The following is a 7071-nucleotide window of genomic DNA, read 5'->3' as shown; positions in this document are numbered from 1 at the left end:
ATGCAAATTACTGCTATGAATATTAAACCACTGATGAAAGGTTTTTAATGAAGGGATCTTTTGTTTTGGAAATGCAAGGGTATATGCTTTAATTTCTTGCTAATTTACTGTTCTTTGATAATGTTCACATTTTCCCCAAAGTGACTTCACTGATGGGTTTAATACTGTGAATAGAACTACAGGCCAACAATACTGGTTTTGACAAGCCTTCCCCTGTGTAACTATAGATCATGATTTGCAGCCCCTTATGCACAATTCTATTAGGGTGAATTTTGTCTACAGGGCTTTCCATGAAATGAATTCTCATTTTAATGTTAGCCTCCTGCAGTTTTTAATTTTTAATCTGTAATATGAAATTGCAAATTTTACAAACATCATTTGAAAAAGCCACTAGGACAGAACCGAATGCCAAAGTTTACATATTGCCTAATTAGACTGTTATGAGAAGCAGCTTATCAATGTCAAGCCAAAGATCATCAAAAAATCCAATTACTAATTTGAAAAACACATATATTTATAGGTTCATTTTGTTTAATTTGCATCCGATTAGCTTAATAATTGTTTAAAAATTGTATTAAGGTTAATAATTTGGGTTCACTTGGCAACACACCTGGGCTGCAAAGTGGTTCAGCAGATCAGTCGGCATCCCCAGCAAAAATAAAACTCCCTGGTAATCTTTTCCATCAGAAAGCACAGAGAGCTCATTACTCAAATGACAAGGCAGTTTTAACTACGAAAAGGTATTAAATCCACTCACTGCTGGCTCTCCTTCCAGCTCTGTCACTGGTCAGGCACTAAGGAGGAAGGCTGGGCTGTGTGGGCTCTCCCAAACCCTCCAGGAGGATGCAGCTCAGTACGTTGTGTCTTGTCACACCAGCCAAGCTCAGCTCCGAGATCCTAACACAGGGTTTGGACTTTTAAAAGTTGGCAGTAAAGGAGAACAACAACGTGCAATGCAAAGGGTTAGTTGTTTTTCCTGATTACAGTCAATTTAAGTGAAACCTCGAAGTTGACTTTTACAGTTACAGAATTAAAATATCTGCGGGGCGGGTTTTGTGGTTGGATGGACTCATCCTTAAAGGTTTTTTCCAGCCTAAATGATTCTATAATTCCATGAAATAGGTGCTGCATCCGTTACTTAACAATTTTGGCTCGTGGAAAAAAAGGTTCACCCCTCTCCCATTCCTCAGGGATTTTGTGTTGGTGAGGACTGTGGTGTCCTGAGGAAAGACAATACTTGCCAGGAGGGAAGTGCTGTGCCTATGGACAATACTGATCCTGTGGATCAGCACAGTGCAGCTCGAGACAAAAACAAGCAGGAAAAGCTGCAGTGGGAAAGTGATGTCCATGTTTCATCAGGTGATGCGATTTGGGGAAGAAACCCAACAGCCAAACTCTGCCTGGGACTCCCTTTATTAAAACGGGAGCGTGGCTGGGAAGGGCCATCCTTTGCCTCGGGATGCAAGTCTTTCCCTTTAGTTAATGGAAAGGAGTTGGCTCCTCTAGAGGGGGAATGAGAGCACAAACCCAGGCTGGAGTGCCCTGGAGGAACTGCTGTGTCTCCTCTGACTACACAGGGACCTTGGGAGCCGAGTCCCTGGGTGATCAAATTAGTCGTTCTGCTGCCTCGCTCCCTAATTGGCATCAGGGACACCAACTAATGAACAGTGTACAGTGGAACAAAGGAGCACACGCTGGAAAAGGAGAGAAATTAGCGGGTGCTAATTGGTGGGCTTGACTTTGCTGGTGTTAATCACACACGTTTTAAGACAAGGGCTACAAAGTAGTGCCCACACTCTGAAAGGCACTCCAGTCCTACTTTACATATATAAAGTGAGATATATTGTGGTAAAACGACAGACTTCAGCTTCAAAAGAGGGGTTTTCACCCGGTCCAGTTCCTACATTAGGCTGATAAAAGCCTCAGTTTTATTGTAAACTTAGTTGCAGGCTTTGACTGAAAACACACTCTCAGTGGGTTCAATTAAAATGAATTTGGCCCTTAACTCACCTCATGTCTGATTTCTGATCTGGCTGACGCTCCTAGAGGGTTTTCTCATTTCCCATTATTTAAAAATAGGTCATTCAGAGTTTTATGAACACATGCAAAATATTAATTACAAAGTTCACCCAACACAGTTTTGGTTTGCTGGTGGGGTATCTCGTCCCTCAAAGAAAAGCAAGGATTTGTGACAGTGTGTTCTGCTTCAGAGATTTACACAGTAAATGCTCTTAGGTGGGTAAGAAAAGCTCAGTCTTTCTTAAATGTTTAAGTGCTTTAGATTTATAAGTAAGTTACTGTTACAGTATAGCAAATCATGAATTGTTAGATTAAGTCATAAATTAAATGTTGCAAAATATTTTTTCCTTTCCTGTTTCTTTGGTATCCCCACCCTTAATTCCCAATTCTGACTGCAGGTCTGTTGTTAGAACTGATATTTACAGTGAAACATAATAGAATGCTTTACTCATCACCACTTCTGCCATCTCTTCTGTAGAAGCTGTGGTTACCAAACAGCAGTTTGGGACTCCAAGGGTGTATTTTAGCCACACACTGGAATTTCGAAAGTCCTTCTGGAAAAAAATGTACTACATTAATATTTACTTAAACTCATTAAAATAAAAAAAAAAAATCTAATTTATAATACTGAGGATCAGATCAGTATTTTTTTTCTTGAGCTTTCCAGTACAGAGGTTTTCCCAATTTTTAGTGTTAATGTTCACTGCTATTTTATTTTACTTGGTGAGGACAAGACACGATGACAGTGGTTGTCCCAGACTGACAGGTACTCATGTACCTCCTACTCACATGAACCACAAAAACATATTAATATCTACCTTGAGTAGCATAAAAAGCTCACAGATGACCCAACATTTAAATTCTAACTGGGTTTTCATTCCCTTTTTTAGTACCAGGGAAGAAAAAGTTACTTCAGATGTTCCTCAAGTTTATTGCCTCCGCAAATCCCAGCCTTTGGAGCGCACATAGCTCTGGTTGCAAGCCCGAGAAAATTCCCTAATTATGACTTTTAGATGGCACGTAACCTCACATGCAATTTTTAAACGGGGTGTGAGTTCCCACCTGTCTCCAGGTTTTTTCTTTTGTGACCTCCTCTGAGTACCAGCCGTAAATTATATTCTAAAGAAACAGGGAAGGAAGCCGAAGTGGGAATCTGTGGAGACAACATCCTCAAAGATCCTCAATTACCTGCTATCTTTTAATCTTTGAGAATTGCCTCCATCAGACCTCAGCCTCTGGGAAATTATCAAACCTGGCAGTGTTTACAACTCGGCTTCAAGGTTAACAACGACACTCACCCCGTTCTCTCTAAACACCCCAATGTCACGTCAGGAGAGGAGAGGCAGGGAAAGAGAAAACTAAAAGGTGGAAAATCCAAACCAATCCAAGTTTTCTTTCCTCACTCCAGGTAATTAAGGAGCTGGTCTTGCTGTCAAGAAACTCTTTCAAGCCAAGAACTTGCAGTGCTCTGACAGGATGTTGGGTATGAAGGAGAGTGGCAGGAACGGACAGAACTGTGGCACTGATGACAAGGCAGGTTTGAAATATTAAAATCCAGTTCTGTTGACAGGAATTTTTGGAAGGTTTTTAAGCCCTCCATGATGATCAAGTTGCTTTTTCAATCTTATTTATGTAATTTATTTTTAATAAGTGTGGAGATTAAATTTAGAGTGCAGGTAGAGTGTGTAGGTTCCCACAGTGAACTGATGCAGATCGGTGACAACTGACAGCCCAGGGGTGACAAACACATCAAAAGGAAGTTCCTACAAACACCCCTAGAAAAATAATGCTTAAATAATAAATACCCTGGAGGGATTTAAAAGCCATGTGGCACCTGGGGACATGGGTTAGGGATGGCCCTGGTAGTGCTGGGGGAATAGCTGGACTCGATGATCTTAGAGGGCTTTTCCAACATAAGTGACTCCATGAGATTATAACATTAAATAGCATCAACAGTCAGTTCTCCCTATTTAAACAGGATTTAAAGTACTTATTTGATCTTTACCACTCATTCAAAAGCACTTGACAAATTACCTTTTAAACAAATTTGTAGATGTAAAAATATATATTTATATATCTCCCTGGCAACTTGTAAATACAGGCACAGTCGTGGATAATTTTATGAGCACGACAACCTCTGCTTCCTGACTTTATGCCCTGTTCTCTTCTTTCTTTCCTTAAAAAAAGGGTCCAGATCAAAAACTTTAAAAACTGACAATGTAGAAAAGGTGGCATTGAACTTTTTCTACCATGTTTCCTTTTTTTCGTTTTTTTTTTTAGATTTGTGTTGCCACACAACCAACTGTGAAGATGTGACACTACAGAAATCACGAGCCTTGAAGTTTTTCTAGGGAAGAAATTTCCTAGAGGAAAGAGAAGCCTTGTTTCGTTGGGTGACCCCTCAGTTAAAAGCTTCTTGCAGGGAAGTTCATCAACAAAACTTCTGAGGAAGATTTGCAATGTCACATTTTTTGAGTGGAAATACAGTTGCCCATGCAATACATCCTTATAAATGAATTCATGTTAAATCTCACATTAAATATCATAAAAAGAGCTCCAAGGAAATCTACTCTGGAAACATTCTGAATTGGGAGCAAAGCTGAAGTCTGTGTATCTATGGTGCTCTCACAACCAAATCCAGGTTTGGATCAAATCCATCAGCCACTTACCTTGTTCTCCTGCTGGTTTTCCTGGTCGGCCAAGAACATTCCCACAACTGATTTAACAACATCACTTACCGTGAGACTTTCACAGGTAAACATTTTTTACTCTAAGGACTTCCCATCCTGTCTTGTCCATCTCTTCATGAAATAGATCTGGACTTGCACTGATCTTCATGGCTGTGTGTTCCTGGCATTCCAGGCAAAGGAGGAGTTAGTCTTGCACCAGGGTCTAACTTCAGAGATCTCTTCTCTTCCTAGAAAAGCAACACCCCTTAAGGAGAGACTTTACTGTCTAACTTAGAGAAAACTCCTATATTCCTTATCAATCTTCAGACCAAAGCTGGAGGAAAGTGGGAACGAGAAAAGTACACAATTCCCAAAAGTTTTGGCTGGAAGGGGAGAATTCATTTAATCTGATCTGGCCTTCTGTTAGATTTCAAAAAAGGACCAGGCACAAAAATGACACATCAGAGCGATTGGAGAAGAAAAGCAAACATCAGTTATTAGCATCAGAAAACATCCCTCAGTGTGTCCTTGATTTCCCAGCCATGGCATTTGGGGAGGTGCTTACACAGAGATCATTCTTATTTTAGGGGAAGTGATAGAATTTTGCTTTCCTGTGAGATTTGAGGGCTAAAGTTTTAGGGTTGCCATGGTTGGGAAACAGATTTTTTTAAAGAAAAGAAACCAACCAAACAAAAACCAAACAACCAAAAAACAGCAACAAAAACCCACAAAACAGAAGGAAAAAAACCCAAAATAAACAAAAGAAAACAAAGGACCAACCAAACAAAACCCACCAAAAACCTAAACCCCAAAACAAAACAAACAACCCAAATAAAAAAAAAAAACCACATAAAACCCACAAAACAAAACAAAACAAAAACCACCCACAAAACCAAAACTCACAAAAAACCCCCAAACAAACAAAAAAAAAAACACAAAAAAAAATTCCCTGCAAACCCCACCAAAATATATTCCACTCTCCACTTCTCATGTGCTTTTTATTGCTTGGATCAGTTTTTATTAATATTCTTCCCTCTCCTCCCCAATTTATTTTTCTCCCTTCTATGTTAAATAGATGTGATTTACTCAAAATCATGGCTTCTGTTTCTTCTGAGAATCAAGTGCACAGAACACTGATCTTCAAATCCTATTGAAAACAAAATATTCTTCAGTTCACACACAAACCACCAGTTTAAAACCCTCTTTAAAGCCTTTACTGCAACAGAAAACAAACACGTCCAACCTGGCCTTTGACACTTCCAGGGATGGGGCAGCCACAGCTTCTCTGGGCAACCTGTGCCAGGGCCTGCCCACCCTCACCCCCAACAATTCCATCCCAATATCCCAGCTAACCCTGCCCTCTGGCAGTGGGAAGCCATTCCCCCTTGTCCTGGCCCTCCAGGCTCTTGTCCACCTTCTCCAGCTGTCCCGGAGCCCCTTTAGGCACTGGAAGGGGCTCTCAGGTCTCCCTGGAGCCTCCCCTTCTCCAGGTGAACACCCCCAGCTCTCCCAGCCTGTCTTCATTGCAAAAGTGAGGAGTAAAAGACCCTTTTGTAGAGTAAGAGGAAACTGGAGTTGCTCATCCTGCTGGGATTTAGCATAAAACACAGATCCAACAAAAGAGGTACAATTCCAAAAACTCCTTAAGAACAGCCCAGAAATCCTAATTCAGGTGTTGTTGTGACAAGATGCACAAAGCCTCATGACGTGAAAGATGGGGGAAAAAAATCACCAATCCTGTGCCACAGGAACATTTGGGGTAAAGATGTTCCTCACACATGGAGGCTGAAATCGAAGCTGGAAAAAATAATTTTCAGTTCTAAAGTGATAACTGAAGGCTGACTCAGGGCACAAGGAACATCTTTAATGTGGTACTGGGTCAAGAGGGATATTCCATCCACCGGTCCTGGGCAATGGAAAGTCCAACTGGGGTCCCCCACTGCAAGGACATTGAGGGGCTGGAGCGTGTCCAGGGAAGGGAACAGAGATGGGGAAGGGTCTGGAGCAGCTGAGGGAGCTGGGGGGGCTCAGCCTGGAGAAAAGGAGGCTCAGGGGGGACCTTCTGGCTCTGCAACTCCCTGACAGGAGGGGGGAGCCAGAGGGGTTCAGGCTCTGTTCCCAGGGAACAAGGGACAGGAGGAGAGGAAACAGCCTCAAGCTGAGGTTGGATATTGGGAAAATTTCTTCATAGAAAGGGCTGTCCAGCCCCGGCACAGCTGCCCGGGGCAGAGGGGGAGTCCCCATCCCTGGAAGCTCTCAAAAAACATGTGCATGTAGCACTTGAGGACATAGTGCTGGGGAACAGTTGGACTTTGCTTTAGAGATGTTTTCCAACCTTAAGAATCCTATGATTCCAGCTGTAGGAACATCCCCAACTCCTCCC

Source organism: Myiozetetes cayanensis, unplaced genomic scaffold (genome assembly GCF_022539395.1).
Source record: "Myiozetetes cayanensis isolate MyiCay16 unplaced genomic scaffold, myiCay2020 scf10, whole genome shotgun sequence".
Classification (NCBI taxonomy): Eukaryota; Metazoa; Chordata; class Aves; order Passeriformes; family Tyrannidae; genus Myiozetetes; species Myiozetetes cayanensis.
This window is presented reverse-complemented; position numbering follows the sequence as displayed.